At 43.0% G+C, this 21,272-nt stretch overlaps 1 protein-coding gene and 1 long non-coding RNA gene across 2 annotated transcripts in view; both read right to left on the bottom strand.

Moving 5' to 3' along the window:
* Positions 1–11,176, bottom strand: part of LOC140355859 (sodium- and chloride-dependent GABA transporter 2-like) — a 34,014-nt gene extending 22,838 nt beyond the window's left edge. The window contains exon 1 of the mRNA XM_072440499.1: positions 11,155–11,176. The gene's annotated coding sequence lies outside the window, so the exon portion shown is untranslated. The remainder of the gene's footprint in view (positions 1–11,154) is intronic.
* Positions 11,177–17,916: 6,740 nt separating this feature from the next.
* On the bottom strand, positions 17,917–19,151 carry LOC140356685 (uncharacterized). Its single transcript, XR_011926083.1, has 5 exons — positions 19,103–19,151; positions 18,930–19,032; positions 18,765–18,865; positions 18,170–18,340; positions 17,917–18,100 (listed from the first exon to the last, which is right to left on the bottom strand). It is a non-coding gene; the product is annotated as an uncharacterized lncRNA (long non-coding RNA).
* Positions 19,152–21,272: the final 2,121 nt, after the last annotated feature.

The raw sequence follows: 21,272 nt of genomic DNA, 5'->3' as shown, positions 1-21,272 counted from the left end.
TTTTGTCTCTTAGAACATTAAGTAGGAGAAATAATGAGTTATTTATTTGCAGAAGTCATGAGCCATCACGACGTGTCGTTCCAATGCATCTTTGTGTAGCTAAACGTTAGCTAAACGTTAGCTCGTGTTAACTTGTGTTAACTTGTGTTAACTTGTGTAAACTGTGTAATCGTTGTTTTACACTTCACATGGAACGATGTGTGAAACGTGAGGAATGACATACAAACACAACTTACGTGTATCGTTGGTCTCGTCTGGTCACTTTCTTCTGCTTATGTTTAGTTTCCATCACATGTTCTCCGGAGGCTCGTTCACGAGGGTCACGTGCGCGCTCGGTGCGCGTACACTGTTCTCCGGGAGGTTAAAAATGTATTTTTAAAGTATTTTAGAAACAGTCAAAGAGTGAAATTCCTTCTATTTTATTTTTAGACTACAAACAATTTAGCATGTTTGTCAATTTTAGAGGCCGAACTCTTGAAATGGTCCGACCAAAAGGCTGCATTCTACGGAGTGGCCACTACTCAATTTGGAGCCAGAGGCAGAGGGGGCGTACCCTATCCAGATAATATAATACATCCATGGCCTTACCTGAGCCTTACGCACGAGAATACAGAAGATTCTGTGTCAATAAGGCCTTTGTCCCGCCCCTCTTTCTAAAGCTATTCTCATTGGCTAGAATAAAATGTCAATCAAATTCTTCTACGTCACTCACATGCGGCGCTATTTAGATGTAAACAGACTAATCCATGTGCGTCGCAAGCGGCGCATTTTTTTTTGCGGAGGCTGTAGCAAACAAACCCGTGGACAGAAAAAATTGTGGATGGTCTCATTCTGTAGGTAACAGTCTGAAGAAAAGAAGGATATCCAACATTATTTTATAGGTCAAACAGGTCATTTGTTATGGACGGAGAAATGCGCCGGACAAGCGCATTCTCGTCCGGCGAGAAACGAAGAAAAGTTTGTTTACTTGACAATATCTCGAAATCGGATAACTTCAGGAAAAATACAAGTGGATATTGTTTTTCAATGGTTCCTTACGGACAGACTGAGTACAAGGATGTACAGAATTAAAGCCGTTTCGTCCGTCATAAACAGCAAACAGGTAGGACATGCGTTTGTAAAAGTTTAGACTTTCTCACAAACTATTGGCAATTGCTTCTTGGGGCATATTATTCAATGTAAATCAATGACATATTCGTTTTGTTGAGAAAATAAGCTTTAAAATGATGTATGGCTTGCTGGTATTGACCACGGAAATAAAAGTGATGATGTAAGAGAATATTTGAGATATAGAAAATGCTCGCCGGCGGACAGGTGGATGGTAACAGGTTAATTAAAACAGTTAACCCCCCTAAAACACCCCTCCTATTTTCCCACAATGTTCTGCCCCAGCACCTTCTTAAGATGCTCCGGCTCCCTGGGGACTCTTTTGGCCAGCGCACCTAAAATGGCGGGCACATGAGGTAAGTTGACATTTTATTTTGTTAAACTGATCAGTTACATACATGTTCTCTTTTGTTGCAGCTAGCCTCACAAAACAAAACTTCTCAATAAATCCTTTAAAACAGTTACTTGTGGTTTCCTTTTATTCTCATTCTAAGCCTATGTAATGGTCAGCTACATTACAATCCGTAAGGGGTTAGTGCAGAGAGATCTGGGCGGCCTCGACGACCAGATTTCCGGACACAGAAGCTAACTCTCGCGACATGGAACGTCACCTCACTGGGGGGGAAAGAGCCTGAGCTTGTGCAGTAGATTGAGCGGTACCGACTAGATATAGTCCGCCTCACCTCCATACACAGTTCGGTTTCTGGAACCCATCTCCCCGAGAGGGGCTGGATGCGCCACTTCTCTGGTGTTGCCCGCAGAGAGAAGCGGTGGGCTGAAGTGGGCTTGCTTACATCTCAGCCGCCACATTCAGTGAACGATAGGGTCGCGTCCCTACTGTAATGGAAGAAATGGGTCATGTCATGTCATTCTGATGTTGTTTTAGGCCATGACATGTCACGGAATTAATATCTGTGTTGTTCTCCTGAGTGCAGATTATATAAGAATATGGGGTCCTGATTATACTGATTATCTACTGTCCGGCGCCTCTTAATCAGCCAGGTTAAGGCCAATTAATGCGTCAGGACCTGATTCGGTGTGGAAATAATCTTCGATTAACCTCTGAAGAGATAGCTAGAACCGTCACAGACGTGAGGGTCTGGTCTATCTCTATTGGAGCTGATTTGATTTGTGATTATGTTATGTTTGTTACCGCCTATAAAAGGCGTACTTTGTAATTGTAATGTCAGCTAGGGACAGACCGAACTTGTCTATGGAAAGTGAGGGTGTTTATGCACTGTGCACGTGAATAAACCTCCACCTTTTTGAACGAGACGAAGACTCTGTTTCTGCTTCATGTTCTCTTTGATTACCCTTTACTTGATCAATGTGTACAGGAAACTGCCGTAACACTACGCCTTCGGGTTGGGTCTCTCACTGCTGTGTCACCCTATGGGCCGAACAGCAGTGCATTGGTCTTCTTGGCGTCCCTAGAAGGGTTACTGGACAGTGCACTGACCGGGGACTATTGCAGGGTAACATACTAGTACAAGTACTGTAAGGTTATGAATGTCCAGCCACTTGTGAAGGGGGCGGGGCATTCAGGTTTGATATTGATTAAAGAATTGTTCAAGAATTCAAACATGACACACTGCTTAAGTGTGGGTAAGTTTGAATCGTATTTTTCAGAGTAGAATGGGGCACCAGCCGGATAATCGGCAATTTAACAACTCTATAATCAGATATCTAGATTAATTAATTAATTAATTAGAAATTGATTTGCTCGTTGATCTAAAGGTTTGAGAACGTAACCGTGACATTGACCCCTTTTCTGGAAATGAAAGAGCACTTTACCAAATGTGGGTTATGAAGATTTAATGACCAAATAATTAAACAGATAAATATGAATTAGGAATATGCAAATGAGTCGATAACAGATGGAAAACACTAGAAATGATGGTTCTAGATCTATCTAGGTGTGTGTTAGAGTTAAGTCTAAGATGAAATTCAGCCTGTGAAGTGCATTCATACGAACGCAACCAGAAGCTGTGATCCTGAGGAGACGGGCCTGCTTGGGGTCCAAGGGCCTGCGTGGGGTCCAAGGGCCTGCGTGGAGTCCAAGGGCCTGCTCGGGGTCCAAGGGCCTGCGTGGGGTCCAAGGGCCTGCTCTGGAGTTCGGCTCTGACGTTGTCTGGCCAAAGAAGGACTGGATCGGTTCTGCGATCTGCGTTCTCCTTGGCTCTGAGGCGTTCCTGAATGAAAAGGCTGTCGTTCTGCTCCACCGTTGTGGCTGGTAAAAGGCTGTGGACTTGAAAAAGTTGCAAAAGGTCCTTGCTTGATTTTGCGTGATGCAGCATCAATCACGTTTTTAAAAACGGCCACAGGTTTCTTAGTTCCGGGAGGGAACATTAGCTTCTCTTGGAAAAGTCTTTGTCCCGTAGCGTAGCATCGCTCACGCTAACTAGGCCCGAGGCCTGCTCCCAAGGCCTCATGGACCTTGCTGGTGGGACCCTGGATGGAGGGTCGAGCTTCGAAAGAAACTCGGATGGAACTCGCTCTGGAGCTCGGATGGTACTGGTCTGTAACTCCCTGCTCTTTCCTTTTGTCTTTCCCCGCGGGGGTTTTGGCGCCGTTGCTTCAGCCAATCAGCATGCACGCTCGGGTCAGAGCTGATAATTAGACGAGATCTGGCTTTAGGCCACAAGAGTTACACGTAAAGGTAAAATTGTCCACAAAACAAGTTATGAAACAGTTAAAATTACATGTTAAACACGATATCACAATATGTACATGTAAAATCATCTGGTGGACACATTTTTGCAATCTGATGATGGTGTCTGTTAAAACCACTAAAACCGCATAGTCTTTCAGCGTTTTAGCGTTTGTCTTGGAGAGATCGTTACTCTCTGTAATCCAAAAGGAGTCATTTGATGAAAAGTTATTTTCAAAGTTCAGAGCGTCTCTGTTGTCGCTATCACGTCCTCTTTCTTTCGAGGGCCGTAAAACCCCACACGGGCAGTAGATAACACCTAGCCCGCATTCCTGTCACCATGGCAACAGGGGGTGGACATCTGTATATCCTACACTATGTTGTTCTTCCAGGGGACTTCAACGCCCACGTGGGCAACAACAGTGACACCTGGAGAGTGGTAATCGGGAAGAACGGCCTCCCGAATCTGAACACGAGCGGTGTTCAGTTATTGGATTTCTGTGCTAGCCACGGATTGCCCATAACAAACACCATGTTTAAGCACAAGGGTGTCCATCAGTGCACCAGGACACCCTAGGCTGGAGATCAATGATCAACTTTGTTGTCATCTCATCTGACCTCCGGCCGTGTGTCTTGGACACTCGGGTGAAAAGAGGGGAGAGCTGTCAACCCATCACCACCTGGTGGTGAGTTGGATCCACTGGCAGAGGAGGAAGCATTGTGAGGGTCTGTTGGGAACGTTTTGCGAAGCCCTCTGTCAGCGGGGTCTTCAACTCACACCTTTGGGAGAGCTTCTCCCAGATCCCGGGGGAGGCTGAAGATATTGAGTCCGAATGGACCATGTTCTCCACCTTCATTGTCACTGTGGCTGCTCAGAGCTGTGGTTGCAAGGTCTCAGGTGCCTGTCCATCGCAGCAAACCCCCGGTGGACACCACCGGGATGCTGTCAGGATGAAGAAGGAGGCCTATCTGGCCTCTTTGCCTTATAGGACTGTTGAGGCCATTGACAAGTATTGGTGGGCCAGATGTGCCGCAGCTTGTGCTGTCGCAAAGGCAAATACCTGGGAGGAGTTTGGGGAGGCCATGGAAGAGGACTATCGGTCGGCCCCAAAGATATTCTGGCAAACCATCCGGAGCCTCGGGAGTGGGAAACAGTGCTTATGGTGCGGGTGGAGACCTGCTGACCTGGACTGAGGATGTCGTTGGACGGTGGAAGAGGAAACAGAGACTGAAGACTCGGAGGCTGACTCGTCCATCAACCAAGCTGAAGTCACTGAGGTTGGTGAAAACTCCTCGGTGGCAGGGCCCCAGCGATGGATGAGATCCGCCCGGACTACCTAAAATCCCTGGATGTTATAGGACTGTCTGGGCTGACATTGCGTGGCGGTCAGGGACAGTGCCTCTGGACTGGCAGACCGGGGTGGTGGTCCCTCTGTTCAAGAAGGGGGACTGGAGTTTGTGTTCCAATTACAGAGGGATCACACTCCTCAGCCTCCCTGTAAGGTCTATTCCAGGGTACTAGAGAGCAGAATCCAACCAATAGTCGAACCTCGGTTTCAGGAAGAGCAGACTGGTTTTTGTCCTGGTTGTGGAACACTGGACCAGCTCCATCGGGTGCTTGAGGGTTCATGGGAGTTTGCCCAACCAGTCCACATGTGCTTTGTGGATCTGGAGAAGGCTTTCGACTGTGTCCCTCGGGGTGTCCTTTGGGGGGGTGCTCCGGGAGTACAAGGTCCGGGGCCCTTTGCTCAGGGCTGTCCGGTCCCTGTATGACCGGAGCAGGAGCTGTGTTCCCATTGCCGGCAGTAAGTCAGACCTGTTCCCAGTGCATGTTGGACTCCGCCATGGCTGCCCTTTGTCACCGGTTCTGTTCATAGTTTTTATGGACAGAATTTCTAGGCGCAGTCAGGGATCGGAGGGTGTCCGGTTTGGGGACCACAGGATCTCATCTCTGCTGTTTGCAGACGATGTTGTCCTGATGGCTCCATCAAACCCGGACCTGCAGCATGCACTGGGACGGTTTGCAGCCGAGTGTGAAGCGGCTGGGATGAGAATCAGCACCTCCAAATCCGAGGCCATGGTTCTCGACTGGAAAAAGGTGGCTTGCCCTCTCCAGGTGGGTGGGGAGTCCTTACCCAAAGTGGAGGAGTTCAGGTATCTCAGGGTCTTGTTCACAAGTGAGGGAAGGATGGAGCGTGAGATCGACAGGCGGATCGGTGCAGCGGCTGCAGTGATGCAGTCGCTACATCGGACTGTTGTGGTAAAGAAGGAGCTGAGTCTAAAGGCAAAGCTTTCGATTTACCGGTCGGTCTACGTTCCTACCCTCACCTATGGTCATGAGCTTTGGGTAATGACCGAAAGGACAAGATCGCGGTTACAAGCGGTCGAAATGAGTTTCCTCCGCAGGGTGGCTGGGCGCTCCCTTAGAGATAAGGTGAGGAGCTCGGCCACACGGGGGGAGCTCGGAGTAGAGCCGCTGCTCCTCCATGTCGAGAGGAGCCAGCTGAGGTGGCTCGGGCATCTGTTCCGGATGCCTCCTGGGCGCCTGTTTCGGGCATGTCCCACTGGGAAGAGGCCCCGGGGAAGACCCAGGACACGCTGGAGGGAATATGTCTCTTGGCTGGCCTGGGAACGCCTCGGGATCGCCCCGGAGGAGTTGGAGGAAGTGTCTGGGAGAAGTCTGGGAGTCCCTGCTTAGACTGCTGCCCCCGCGACCCAGCCCCAGATAAAGCGGTAGAATATGGATGGATGGATGGAGTTATTATAACCAAGAACTCAAAAAGAATGATGATCATCATAGCCCTTTGACTGAAATATTTATTAAAGCAAATAAATATGAACTTTCAAGGGGATTAATATCTAAATTATACAAATGTATTAACAATATGAGCAGTCACTTTACTGCAGGGGTGGGCAAACTACGGCCCACGGGCCACATCCGGCCCGCCGGGCCTTTCAATCCGGCCCGCCAAGCTTGTCCAAGTAATATTTTTTTTTAATATATATATATATATATATATATATATATATATATATATATATATATATATATGTGTGTCTGACCGTTACATGTCTACCCGGAGACATTTTGAGTTATTCACAGATTCTGAAATTGTGAATTCAAAGCTTTCCAATGATGTCTCACTCATGTAGATCTGATAATATTTTAGTAAGTTGTGGTCATTTGAATGTATACAACTCTCAAACCCATTCACTGAGAAAACGGGGCTCAAAGTTTCTCACCTGAGTGAGCCCAGAGTCACAGGGGGGCTCATTTGCATCTCATTGAGATAAGCCCTCCCCCTGTCACACTGACACCACCGTCCCCCTACAGCTGTCACTGAAGACTCAAGAGGAGTGTTGTTATTGATGGTAACTGGACTTGAATCAGAATTAGAAGTTACTGTATTCAAATGGAAATACTTGGATTAAAAAAGGCCCTGAATAGAATCAAAGGATCAGAATCAGAATAGGGTTTGTCGATAAACATAATTCACAGGTGATTCAGTGTAACACAAACAACAAAAAAGATAAGATAAGATAGCCTTTAATGTTACAACGCAGTAGATACAGGGGGAAAGAACAGATAACTTATAGGAAGTTTAAAAAACACTCTTAATAGAAGAACTCTTATAAACAGATGCCAGGGCCAGGTATATGAACTGCAACGGGTCCATGGCTTTGAATATATGAGATATGAGATATGATATGTACACCACCAGAGTCCAATTACATCAGAGATCACATCCTCATCCTCTTCTTCGTGTGTGCACTCTTCTGTGCTGTGACTCTCGGCTCTTGGCATCAAAGCTGTAAACAAATAACAGGACATTTAAGAAATGGCTAACTATTTCACATAAAAACACTCATTAAACTATTTATTTTTTTTAACACAATGTGAGAGTTTCAATATAAATACCTGAAGTGCTGATAACTCTTGATCTTTGGAAGCCGTCTGAAGAAGGGACTCAGATGCTTCTGCCAGTCGAAGTTCTGACAAACACTTTGCTATCCGCCGTTCCAACAAGCTGTGGGATATTGAGGTGAGACTCAGGAGAGCTGTTTTCCACTACCTGATGACAAGGGCGACACTGTAAAAAAAATGAGAACAGAAGAAACATATCTTAAGCAGAGAGCAGCACTGAAGTTTTGCCAGGCTAATGTTTACACATTACAGTAGTCAAATAATATAAACTAACCTCAGCGATGTCTTCCAAAGTGTCAACCCTGGTCTTCATGTATGCTCGCTTGATAAGTCCAAAGCCGCAATCAGGGGAGAATTTGGTGTGGCCAGCAATGAGGAAGTGGATGTCCATTGTGTAGTGAAGCTTGGCCCCGGCTGCAGAGGGTTGGACGGAAAGTGTATCTGTAGTAGACAGAGAGAGAAAGGAGATTAGATTAATACATATGACATTTGATTAAGACGTATATCTCTCTATAATTGCTATTCTGCATTTGCACTATTATTAGTACCTGCTGTGCAAAGTCAAAGCTGTAATGCATCCTGAGGTCTTTGCTTGGTGGCGGTGAGGCTCCAAAGACAGCACATTAGATTCTGTTGTAGAGATCTGTGCGTGGCCTGCAGCTTCTGATGTGTTGGAGAAGCTGTTTCCACAGTGATCTGAAGCTTGATGTACAAACTGCAGGCTCACCTGAAAAACAGATGTTGCTTATGGTTAATTATACTCTAATCATTAAAACATGAAAATCACCAAAATAATGTTTTACACTTACCAAGCTCCTTAGCAGACTTCACGTAGAGACAGGTCATGTCAGTCAGGGTGTCTTTGCCAATTCTGAAAAGGGGGATAAAAGGGTTAGGGTTAACAGTAATATGGGAATAACACGCTTCACAGATAACAGTTCACATTGTGACGTTAACGGTGTATTTAAGATGCAAAACGCGGAGATATTGGGACATCTGCCCTCGGCTAGCGGGGCTAGCTAGCTCACTTGAGATAACACGGCTCGTAAAAGCAAAACACTTGCAGAACAGCACACCAAAACATAAACATACACTCGAGTTTAAAACCGGCGCACATTAAAGTGATTAAAAGCGGGTGTTTTAGTCGCAAAGCTTGCCTGGTTCAGCTGTCCTGTTGTCTCTCCCAACACCGTGCACAGAGAGACACACAGGAAGCTGATAATGGCCAGGCAAGCGCGTGATTGGTTCGAGTGACGCAGTGCGTGCGTGACGTGCAACGTACGTAAGCCACGTGACCAGAAGTGGTATCGGGAGTTGTAGTTTTTTCTCTTCTCACGCCGAAAAATAAGCCGATAACATAGCAAAGTTTAGCTTACAATTTAGCTCCGAATAGCTGCGTTTAGCTCCGGGCTCTGGGGCTAACAGCCGGTTTAGCACCATAAAACACACACAAAGCACGACCCACGGGCCAACCCACGGCGAAAAATAACCCGATAACATAGCAAAGTTTAGCTTACAACTTAGCTCCGAATAGCTGCGTTTAGCTCCGGGCTGTGGGGCTAACAGCCGGTTTAGCACCATAAAACACACACAAAGCACAACCCACGGGTCAAGAAATACTACATAAGTATATAATTTGTACGGACAAAACGCCGAAAAATAACCCGATAACATAGCAAAGTTTAGCTTACAACTTAGCTCCGAATAGCTGCGTTTAGCTCCGGGCTGTGGGGCTAACAGCCGGTTTAGCACCATGAAACAGACACAAAGCATGATCCACACAACCCACGGGCCAACCCACGCCGAAAAAAAATAACCCGATAACATGGTGATAACAGCAAGTAGTCACATTAAGCCCGTATTGCAGAGTGCACTGAAGCAACATGTTAGCTTAGCATTAGCTCCACCGGAGCAGACAAGTAAGATTCTAAAGTGATCACGAGACCGCCTTAAAACACAGCGTTAAAGCAATAATTTAGTAGTAAAGTAAAAGTGTACCTGAGTAAAGGTAGTAGTAGTCCAGGAAATGTAAGCTCTGAAGACTGTGCTCTGCAGACGGTCTGGAGTAATGAGAGGAAAACACGGAGCACGCAGAGCACGCAGCTGTCATGCGGATCACAGCTGATTGGTGGAAAATGTAAACAATACGTTGGCTAGAAAAAGGTGACGCCCCCCAGGAGAGCAGGAAAAAGACCCGAAAACTCCACATTTTTAACAGCTTAATGTATACGTTTAAGACAACCAATAGTGTTATCTGAAGCACACAGGGGCTTATTCATAACTTCAACTAGCACATTCTGCAAAAAAATGAAAATCACAAATTTGGGGATAAAAAAGTAAAATGCTGTTTTTCTCAGTTTCACCGAGGCCGACATGGTCCGACAATTGCGGCGGCGGGGCACATATGTATATATATATATATATATCTATCTATATATATATAGATATATATAGATATTTTTTTTTATTTTTTTTCTTCCCTTTTTTGCCCTCAGGCATCTGTCTGCACTTGTATCCTTAATAAATATGACGTGAAATTAATTAAATAATAGATTCAATAGCCTATATTTGACAGAAAAGTGATATTTCGCGAGGCGGCCCTCCGCTACTTGCCTGGATTCGAATATGGTCCTCGGAGGAAATATTGCCCACCCCTGCTCTACTGATTACATTAAGAAAGATGGGAAGAGAGGGTCACTTTGTTCTGGATGATGAAGAGTGGGAAAGTATATGTACAGCTCAGTGGAAAACCACAGTGGAAATTCAGACTGTTGAGGAGGATAACCCTGGCACGCGGAGCTAGTTGCGGTGGTTAGAGTTGCAGCTCAAGACACCATGCTCTTTCACGCAACAAATCTCTTCCCGGTCGCACTTGTGAGTTTAAAACATATCGCTCTCTCCTCTGTTGTGCTTTAGTTGCTGCAGGTCGGAGTGGAACTGGTTCTGTGTGAAACAAAAACGCCAGAAGTCGTTCCGAGCGCTCCGCACGCCACAGATTCAAGTGTTTTTAATTAAATATGTAAATTAAACAAATCATCGAGTCAATAAAATAATAATAGAAGCTTTTTTGTTATCAAAATTAATTGATTTACTAGAGTAATCGTTGCAACCCTAGTCTGTTCTCTCGCTGGTTGTGTTTCTATTTCTATGTTTGTTTTTATATGTTCTTTACTTTAAAAACCAAAAACATTTAAATAAAAAAAAAAAATTAAATATTCACACACTTCTCCGTCCATGGTTGCTGTGTCACCAGTATTAATATTGTGTTGTATTTTGGAACAAAACGATACAATTTTAACAATTTGTATCTCCCATCTATCTGTTAACACTGTTTGTTTTCCCCCAAAAGGAGACATGGCCATAGCGCTAGCCCAAAAGTACCCGTATAACCAGAGACATCTATTGTTAATATCCGTGCAACATTGTGTGCATAAACAAATGCAAATGATAAATTATTTCATTTATAACTTACCTGTGCATTTGGGGAGCCTGTGCATTGTAGGTCAGCTGCAGTGTCAATTGAAGCTGTTGCCTGAAGCTCAGATGGATGCTCCTTTCAGTAGAAGATCAGTCACTCTTCACATTGACATGTGACTTGAATGAGGAGCCAGCTGTGAGAGAAGAATAAACATTGAGCAAGCACAGCACAAACACAAACACATAAAGTACATTACATATCCAAATTCTCTGTATAATGCTACCGTTAAGCCCCTGGCGTAGCCACGGGTGTGCAGAGTATGAGGGAAAACATAGCACGTATGTGTAAAAGAAAGTTCAGATTGGTGCCCTAAATTCTTATATTCCAATTTTTCTTTTACACACTTATGCCACGTTTTCCCTCATACTCAGATTTGGTGCCCTCGCTCAGACATGTCTACGCCGTGCTTTCCCCTCACACGTACTCTCTCTTCTCATTCTGTCTCGTCTGGCCTGACGCACAGGCTTCTCTGGGCTCATATCCCATTTAAGGCACCTTTCTCTCGTTGTCTGATTCCTCACTGACTTCTATCCTCATCTTCCTTTTCTGATTTTCGTATCGGTTCATTTAGTGTCCAAAAAAAAAAAGTATCTCGCGTGGTACACTTGTTGCTGGCATACACAGGTATTTTTTGGACAATATATACAAATTGGGATATAGCACAGCTCTCTACTTCCAATAGAGTAAAGGGTCCTCTGCCTGGGAAACAAACTGATCCTGGAGATACATTTTTACTTCTATAGTGGCATCTACAGTAGCGCTTTGTGTGGGAGTGTTTTCCTGGATCTTTTTGTCAAACATGTCTCAAAGGCACCTCCATTGCTGAAGTAGATGATGAAGATGATAATGTAGAGTGGAGATTCTAGATTTAAATAAATAATAGCAACTATTCAAACTGTGGTGGAATTCAAATACGTAGGTTGTGGTGTTCGATTACATTAGAGAGACACATTTTCAATGGTTTCTCTGCTTCATGTGCTTTTGATGGATTTTGTCATAGAAATTATTTTAGAAAAATTGAAGAAATCCAAGTAAAACAGAATGCCTTTTGTGTGTTTTATTTGATAAAAAGTGGAGCGGGAAAAAAAAGTGAAAAGCGAGAGAAGACAGAAGGTAGGTGCAGAGTTACAATCTTCCCCAAAATGGGCTGTGCTGATTACAGTTTTCATACAAAGGCCTTCACATCACACAGGATGGGTTGGAAAAGGAGCAGACATAGATCAAACCAGTCTATACCAGGCACTGAGTGAAACTTCCTTATGATAGCAGTATCTCAAGGTCTTTTGAGCATTTTCCCATTACAATTCCCTCCTTTTGATTACCATAAATCAACAAAGTCAAAATGACTTATCAAACACAGAAACTCCTGCAAGGCATAATTAAAACTTCAACATAAAAATAACACACCCTGTAAAATAGTAAAATAACAAAGCCCATAAAATGAATACATATTTAGCCTTAGCAAACTTCAATAAATGAAAAATGTAGAATATATGGTATAAAATAATATAAAAACAACAAAAAACCCTAGAAAACATCAAGAGATTCACCCCGGTTATCATAACAGGGTCTTCGTCGGCAGCGTCGGCACTAGTTCATATAGGGAATCCGGGACGGAAGTTATCAGGACGGAAGTTACAGAATCCAATATGGCGGCCCTCGTGGCGGCCCAAATCACTATCTTAAAAGACAATAATTATATGGCGGCCCTCGATACGCTTCAGACACTGGGTTAGGTTTAGGGTTAGGATACACTTCGGATTTGGACCCAAGAGAGAAAATGATTAGCTGATAATACAAAAGATCCATGGACCGGTCTCAGTCGCCGCCATGCTGGATTCAGCATGGATCCTATATGAACTAGTGCTGACCCTCCTCAAAGCGATCATTCATTCATCAAAAAATGAGTCTGGAAAAGGATCAAAGAAAACACTGTTAGGATTTGAGTCAACAGCAGAGAGAGCGGTGTACTTCACCAGTGTAGAAATAAGAATGCGAGAAATTAGAGATCTGATAAGAGGAATCACACAACAAGAGAGGATGCAGAGTGTAAGCAATGCAACACCAAAAATTATGGCAGTGCGGGTTAACCAACCATGAGGAGTCAAAGATAGAATCACGGTCAATTGCATCACGCAGAGAGGTTACATTTTGGATGCCTTGAGCAATTACACTGCCATCTCCAGAATAGTTATGGTCGAATTAACAAAACCTGAATAACGATAATTAAGTGTTTTCTTACGAAGCATGACCTTACCCACACCAAGCTGTGGAAACAGTGAAAGAATGACCTTCTGACCTGTGAAAATAGTATATCAAACAAATGTTGTACCTGGTCTGATATGAACAAGGACAAAAATTGGAATCTCATTGGCAAATTTAAAATTGGAGAAATCCGAAATAGTAACTGGAGTCAGTGAAGGAAGGGGTGTGCCTGTATGCCTTTTGACTGTCATTCAAATAATTAAGAAAGTTTATGACGCAAGCCCACTCTTCTCCTCATGTAGACCTGAACAATAGGCAGGCATTTAGGCCAGCTGAATTTTGTTTCCTCACAACATTTAACCAGTTTTGATTTTATTGTACAATTATCGGGTGTGTTTTCTCTGGGATTTCCCATCTTGGAATTATTTCTGTACTGAACTGCACATCTCTCCTTTTGACACATGGTCTAACCCATGTGTCAATGTTGCATAGCAATGGAAGAGGCGTTTTGGTAGGCAGGGCCTACTATCAGGGCCGTACACACTCTTCTGGAGTGGAGAGAGAGCAGATTTCTATGAGTGAGGTGGGAGGGGAGGAAGTAGAGTCAGGGAGAAGAGAAAGAGAGGAAGGGGGTACCTGGCTGCTGCTTTGGCTGCTGTGTCTGCTCTTGCATTACCACGTGACACAGGATCATAAGAGGAAGTGGGAGCAGCACATTTACAGCAATATATGAGGGGAGAGGAATAGCTTCCAACAAAGCAGCAACTTTACTGTGATTTAAAATAGGTTTGCCATCAGATTTAAGAACATTTCTGTGTTTCCAAGGGGTGCCAAAATCATGAACTACTCCCAAAGCATACCATGAGTCAGTGTAAATTGTGACTGAATGGTCTTTGGCTCTTTTACATGCCTCTGTCAGTGCCACCAGCTCTGCTGCTTGTGCTGAGTAATGAGGAGTTAGAGGAGAGAAGAATTATTTACCACAGAATTATCATCAACCACTGCATAACCAGCATGGGAGCGTCCAGTATCAGGATCTCGATAGGTATCAGGATCTCGATAGGCAGAGCCATCTACATAGAAAACAAAATCAGGATTAGTTAGAGGTGTGTCAGTCAAGTCTTGGGGTACAGGTTTGTTGCCATTCAACCACACATGAGTGCGGGGTGCCATCATCAGGAAGAGGCATACAAGTAGCTGGATTTAGAGTTGTACATTTATGTACTGACACATGAGGCAGACCTAGAAGTGTGGTGTGATATCTGAGCCAGCGCAAAGCAGATTGTAGGGCAATTTTAAGAGATTCAAATGCAGAGTCAGCTTCAGGGGTCCATTCGAGAAGAGTGGATGCAATCATATCTTTCCCTAAAGTCATGTCCCTAAGAGGTTTATCCATTTCTGAGAGGTTTGGCACAGAGTGCCTGCAATAGGAGCACATGTCCAGAAAAGAAAGAAGATGTTTGTGGTCTGGGTGTGTTAATTATGGCAGTGACACAAGTTGAGTGACACAACGTTTTGACTTCTGGGGTCAAAATGTGCCCCAGACAAACTACACGTTGCTGGACAAATTGCAATTTAGAAATTTAAGCTTGTTTAAGTAATTTAATGGTGTCATGTTCTTTAGCTAATACATATCAGTGGGTGATGTCACAGGTGCCAGTTTGTTTTTTTGTTTTTATGTTTTTACATATGATATAATTGATATGGTACCAGATAGACTTCACGCAGTACACATGCTTTGGCAGTGTACGGAAGTCTAAACGTGTTCAAAGATTTTGAGTAAAACAAATTTGGAGCGCGCGCTGATGGCAGCCAATATTGAGCTCTAATGCATTTTTGGTCCAACAACTCTTCGTCCATATATTTTGAAATTGAGACATGAGGGGATAAAAATTGTTGTTATGGGCTTAATTGTGCTATGGCAATACAACGATCATTGTCAAAAAAAAAAAAAGTAATTGAGATATAAAAAAAATCATTGAGATCTTGATAAAACAGTTTTTCTGTACAATGCTAATTTTTAACCTTCATCCTATCAGAGTGTGGGTTAAGAAAAGCGAGTGCTGTGTTTAGCAAACTGTAATCAGTTATTGAATCAGTCCACCATTCATAAACGTAGCTTGGGGGGTTCACATCATAATTGACACAGGTAAAATTTAACAAATTTCTACTGATTTCAAGACTTGGAGGGGTCGAGGCAATTGTAATTCCTCACTTTATCATCAAATCTCGACCCAACAAGTTTAACATCAAACCTAAACATCAAAAATGAATGTTTAGCTGGGACTGAGCTATTAGTCGAATCTCACTTTTTCTATCACACCACTGGCACTAGTAGAATCGATAGTTCTGCTGCTTAATTTTGTACAATTCATCTGTACGTATAACTGAGTGGGTAGCCCCCGAGTCAACAATAAAATCAATTTGTTTATTATTTACCATACATGTGATTTTTGGCAATTCCCTGTATGCTGGAGAATTAAATAGAGAATAAGTTTCTATTGGAGTTTATTTTCATTCCAATTCTCTAATTCTAAAGCAAGCCGTGTGTCAGTAGTAGCAAGCTCTTCTTCATTGCTTAAAGCGTGTGAAGTGTTGGGTGTAAGAGTGTGTAAATCACTTATCTGCTGCTGGCCTGCGTCACCCGGTCAGTCGGAGAGATGGCTGGATGACTGGGGCTGGGGAGTTTGTTGGAAGTTGTCTTGTTGATTTCAGGCTCTGCCTCCACGTCCTCGTTGCCTATGCGGCTTTTGCCAGTTCCTGGCCAAATGCCCTTGTTTCCCGCAGTTGTAGCATGTGTCATTGTCATTGGACTTAAAATTTTGTTGAAATCCACAACCTTTATTTTTGTTGTTGTTGCCACGTCATCTCTGGTTGCCACATCCTCTAACTCTGCCACGACCTCTAAATTGTCCTTCAGAAACCTGGACCAGGGCCAGATTCGCATTTAACTGGGCAGTTTCAAACTTGTCAACTTTCTTGGCTTTTCCTTTGTTGACCTTAGCTTCTGCGTGTTTGGCATGACGCAGGATTTCTGGAATGCGGTTGTCTCGCCAAGGTGGTTTTCATTATCATCAAAATTGTCCGATGAAGGCCTTCAGCATATGCCATTTTGAAAATGACTTCAAAGGTTGTCTCTTGACGGTGTAAGTTTGGGGTTTGGAGACACAAACGTCCTCCAGACAATGGAAATAGTCCACCACACTTTCGGTTGCGTCTTTCCTAGGGCCGAATGTTGTCCCAGGTTGTGGCAGTCGGACGCAGAGTTGTGGACGGATCGGCCCTCCATGAGAGTAGCCGACGAGTCCACACGAGGTAACATGCTTGCAGATAGAGGTATGCCATCCTTGGATTTTTGTGATCAGAATGGTAAGAAGAATGTTTGTCTATGTCTAAGTACACTTTTTGACTTTATTCAAATGTTAAAGGGGGCGCTGTAGAGCTTTTGTAAAATATAGCTATAAATGTTATACATCATTGCGTTCAGCTCATCATTTTGCACAAAACATTTATTAATGCCGGAAAATAGGACATCTCATGCCAGAGAAACGCAAGTTTTAACACTTAGAAAAATAGCATTTTTGTTAACAAGCTTACCACGTCCACATTTGGAATTGTATAAAAAAAATCAAAAGAATTAACTCTAATCGCACTTGGGTGTAGTTCATTTTGACAAATTTTCAAGCTTTTTGGCTGGAAATCCAACGTGGAAAAAAATAAAGTACGAGGTGTCAAATTTGAAAAAAATTGGGTTTCACCCACAATGGCCGAATCCCTGTCGGGTTTAGAGTGGGGTCATATCATCATTTTTACTTGTCCTGACATGAGGTATGTTTGTACCAAGTTTCATAAGTCAGGGGTCAAAATTGGAGTGGTTTGTGGAAGAAAAATAAATAAATAATAATGATAATAATTAAAGCTACGCGCTGCAACAAAAGCCCTCGCCTCCTTGCGACCGCGGGGTACGAGCCACCACGAAGAGCACACCTCTAATCCCCCGCCTACATCACCCCTCCCTCACAAACAGTACCAACTTTATACTACTTCATTCAAAATGTTTACGACCACACAGTTCGACATAGAGTTATGTTCCGATTGGATTGTACGTTTAGTTTGATGTGGAGAATAAGTATGCCAAATTTTAACTGTTAATGACAAATTAAATGTTTTCATCCCATTGAAAATGCCTGTAAACCAACATGCATGTAGGTCTATGGCAGTATTTGTCAGGTTGCCACGGTAACATGCTTGCAGCAAGAGGTATGCCTTCATTCGCTTTTTTGTTTATGTAGCAGGGTTTTCTTTCAAAATTAGGCGAAGTTGAATTCCGAGTGCTCAGGTGGATTTATTGTGCCAAGCTCCAAAATGGAAAAATAGTGAAAAACAGTGCAAAATATTTACAGTGACAAATAATGTAAAAAAACAAAAACAAAATACATATAATTACAGCGTTCAAACATGGAGTTCAACTTTACCTCACGTCTCTTTATCTTTTCTTTATACGTTTCTTTATAACCCCATGTCAAAGTGCCCGTTACTCACAGGGAAAGAAAAGAAAGAGTCCTGAAAAACTAAATACACACACAATACACCATTTGCATGATTTTATGTCTAACAGATGCAACATTGTGCTATGGAAATAAATGGTGGAGGACTTGGCTGACAAGTTCTTGGTATTGAGCATTCAGAGGGACATACGCAGGTTTTCTGACGGCATTGCTCCCATTCTCAGCCTCTGAGAGGAATAAGAGTACTAGATTAGAGGCTGATGATGTAACAACAATGAAATGTAAATGGATTGTACCTCTTTCAATGTTCCTGGGGTGCTAGCCAGTTTATACAGGAACCACAATGGGGCCATAGCAACTGAGGAGAAGGCCAGGAAAAGTCCCAGTCCATAACCCCAGGCCGGATAGACATAAGAATTGTTGTACTTAAGTGGCTTGAATTGGCCCAAAGAGAAGAGCAAAACACCCTATAAAACACATTGTGTTATGTTACTCACAATAGGTTAGATTGCTTTTTTAGAAACACCTTCCTTTATCAAATACATACTGGAACCTTCTCCTTGTATAATACAATGACAATTTTCTGCATGCTTTGATGTGCTGCAGGCAACTACAGTACTTCTTTCAAATTCCTTTTGAGGTGATCAAACCAAGTGGTCTGATTATATAAGACTGAAATCCTTTGTATACGATCTACAATCTGATCCACAATCTGATCCATGATTGACAGGTGGCTAATCCACCTGTCAATCATGCCCATTTTAGCTCGCAGAGATATGACAGGGGCCCACACTACACATCTTTATAGAGTATAGGAAAAGCGTGTAGTTTTGTCCAGCCAGACCAACAACAACAGACAAGGGCAGTTCCACAGAAAGACTAGAGACTTACTATGCACAAGGCAGGGGTGATGAACTTCCAACAGTACTTCATATATGGCCATGGACGATACCCAATCATGTAACTGATATTGCTGTAGTAGCGGTCAGCACCTTGAGGCAGACAAAAATAAATAATGAAATAATAAGAAGACAAAACTGATATACTGTGACTTACCATACACCCAGCCAATGCAAATACATTCCAGAACGGCAAAAAGTAATATTGGAATACCACTGCAGGCATAGTAGTCAAAGAGTAGGAAGACTTACAGTCCACCCTAGGGAAAAGAAACCAAACAAATTAAATGGATACCATTCTTTAAGTCCCTTTACAGGTTTAAATCCCACCTCAGTGACCATACAGAGCCTGACCGCAAAGGACACGGCACAGATTCCAAGCAGAAGCAGCTTACGGCGGTGACCAGTTAAAAAGAAGGATGGGTATGTGTTCTGACACATAACCATCCTTCTTTTTATTATGGATAATATTACCACACCTTCCAGATACATAAACTAGAAAATCAAAGGAAAATTGTATTCATTTACATAACAGTAAGTAAGAAAAAGTAAAAGTAAGAAAAGTGACTCAGGGTTTCCAGTGGAGCAGGCACTTATTAATCAGCATTTACATGTTGGTTATTTTCACTGTCGCCCGCAGAGGCAACTGCTGTTCTGATTTTTGGCGTTACAAAAATGAATTTAATTGAATGAGACAACTTTATAACGTACATAAAGGGGGGTTTGGGAGTTCTCCTCCAAGAACATTTTAACAAATCTGATGCACTTTAGATGTAGTATTTTAACTCATACCCATTTGAATAGGCTACATAAAACATTATAATTATATAGTTATATTAGAGTTCGCAAACCCAACAAAAGCTCATTTTACTGTCAATTAGCTGATCCCTTCAGAAACCAGCTTTACTCATTCATATATTTAATAAAGAGATTCTTGGCAGTATTTAAAATCTGAATTCCTCTGTTCAGAGCTTGTTTCCACTTATAATTAGAGTAAAACAGACATCAGAGTCCAAAACTACTGAGTCTCAGCTTCACAAAGGCTCCAGCCAATTGTTTGTGCTCCAGAGGGTTCAGGAACAGCTTCAGTTTTAAAATAGGCACCTCAAGTGCAACTGTCATAAAACCAAACAAATAAGAATTGGTAAGTTGACCTGATGAATGTTTAGGAAAATACCTGACGTTATTCAAAATGTCTATTTATTACGCTATGCATGATGCTTGACACACAAGTCAGTTGCAGAGATTGCTTAGCTACTATTTAACTCCCAAGCAACAGACACGTGAGATGTCTGTTGCTTGGATGTCACTGTCTTGTTTCTTCTACTTTACTGAACTCTGATCCGACCATAACTGTACTGTCACTCTTTAAATCACATCTAAAGACACAGCTCTTTAAGAAGACTTTTGAAGCATTATTTTTAATGACATAAACGTCATCTTTACTAATTGTTTTATTGCATACTTGTTTGTATTGCCTAAGTGAATTACCTGCTTGAATGTGCTACTAATTGTGATTACTTGTTCTAATTTCACAGCTTGAATTAAAAGAAATTTACCACATTCCTGCAGTTAAACAATGACTGAGCTACTTCTGTCATCAAGCTCCATCAAAGCTGAACATAACATATCAGATTATTACTGTGACAACAGTTATCTAACAGTGCCCTAGCAAAGATTTTCAGTGCTGTGCAAAGTTGGTGGTAACACAATCATATCGACTGGTCACACAAACCTACAGGCAATACCACAAATTGTCTTTAATGTGTAATTGATTTTGAAATTGAGACATTTCCTTCCGGAAGTCAGACTGAATGGAGTTGAAAGGTCTCAATGTCAAAACAACAAGACGACTGTTTCTACAGTCTTGATATGCAGTGCGTCATAAGGCCCTGGTACAGCTGGCAGCCCGGTGTAAACGCTCTCTCTTCTTTCTCACACTTATTGTGCTTTATTTCCTATATTTTGTAAATATAGTTAGTATATTTTTTCTATTTTACTGTACGATAGGGACACGCGCTGGAATAGTTTTTTAATTCAACTGTTTTTGACTTTTTTCGGCTGGATTTGAGCGTTTTTCGTTGCGTTCGTTGTGTTGTTGTGACGTGAGCTAGCTCCGAGCGAGCCCACCAGCCCCCCCCGCGCCCTCCGGCCGCCGCTAAAGTACGGCGTGTCGTCGGTACACGTTTATATACACATTTATATGAAAGAGGAACTTCACGAACGATCGGGACACGCACTGGAATCGCTTTAAATTAACTTGTTTTGACTTTATTCGGCTGGATTGAGTGTTTTCGTCGTGTCGTTGCGATGTGTTTTGGCTCTGAGTCCCCCGGCTCCGGCCCCGCCCCCCGGCCGGCGCCGTACCGCGTTTATACAAAGGAGGAACTCATGAAACTGCGGAGAACTGTCGTCTTACCCGGAGATCGTCACGTTATCCCGGCGGACATCCTAAGGAAAACGCAACGAAGCAGACGGGCTGGACGTAAACTCCGAGAGA

Source organism: Eucyclogobius newberryi, unplaced genomic scaffold (assembly GCF_026437365.1).
Source record: "Eucyclogobius newberryi isolate DKJ021-1_F unplaced genomic scaffold, fEucNew1.0.hap1 SCAF_12, whole genome shotgun sequence".
Taxonomy (NCBI): domain Eukaryota; kingdom Metazoa; phylum Chordata; class Actinopteri; order Gobiiformes; family Gobiidae; genus Eucyclogobius; species Eucyclogobius newberryi.
The sequence above is the reverse complement of the archived record's forward strand: the minus strand, read 5'-3'. Positions and strand labels throughout refer to the sequence as shown.